Genomic DNA, 715 nt, shown 5'->3' on the forward strand with positions numbered 1-715 from the left:
CCCTTGTTTTCAGGATTTCTTTCCCCTCTCTATACGGGTGAGATCAGGTCGGCCGTTTCCACTTCTCGTTGCTCAGTCATGCTTTGGAAGGTACATACTCTACTCCGTTTAAGAATTAAGATTCTTGCCTCAAGTTGATTAATCACATATGCATGTGCACACTGCTTCTTCTTTTTTAGAGAGAGAGAGAGGGGCATGTGCACACTTGGCTTGGCTCTGTGCATTGAGACTCGAGAGCTTTGTCCGGTTAACCGTGATGCCATTTATCAAAAAAGGCTTTTGCCATGTTTTATATATAAAGCGATGATCAACAGCATCCGGTATAAAGGCACGCCCCACAACACACCGTGATGCCATTTCGTTGCTCATCAGCGACGAATTCATTTTTGCTTTTCTTTTCTGTTTTTGTAAAATATAAATAACACGGAGGGTGGGGGAGAGGGGGTCAGGAATTTGCCACTTGGATATATTTCCAAAAGGAGGCAGCCCTCAAATGTTCACAACAAAGGTAAAGTGAATCACAAAAAAAAATCGGAGCGGTGTGCTGCACGATTGTCTTTCCGACATGCTTCGTGGTGGCGGTGGTGGCTGCACCTCTTGGTCGTATGGGCAGCAAGGGATTTAGCGGCGGGAGGCTCTGGCTTGCTCTGGCGGTACCCAGATCTGGTGTAGTTGGGCTTGCTCTGGTTGCAGTGGTGAAGATGAAAGAATAGAG

The sequence above is a fragment of the Triticum dicoccoides genome, chromosome 6A (genome assembly GCF_002162155.2).
Source record: "Triticum dicoccoides isolate Atlit2015 ecotype Zavitan chromosome 6A, WEW_v2.0, whole genome shotgun sequence".
In the NCBI taxonomy this organism is placed as follows: Eukaryota; Viridiplantae; Streptophyta; class Magnoliopsida; order Poales; family Poaceae; genus Triticum; species Triticum dicoccoides.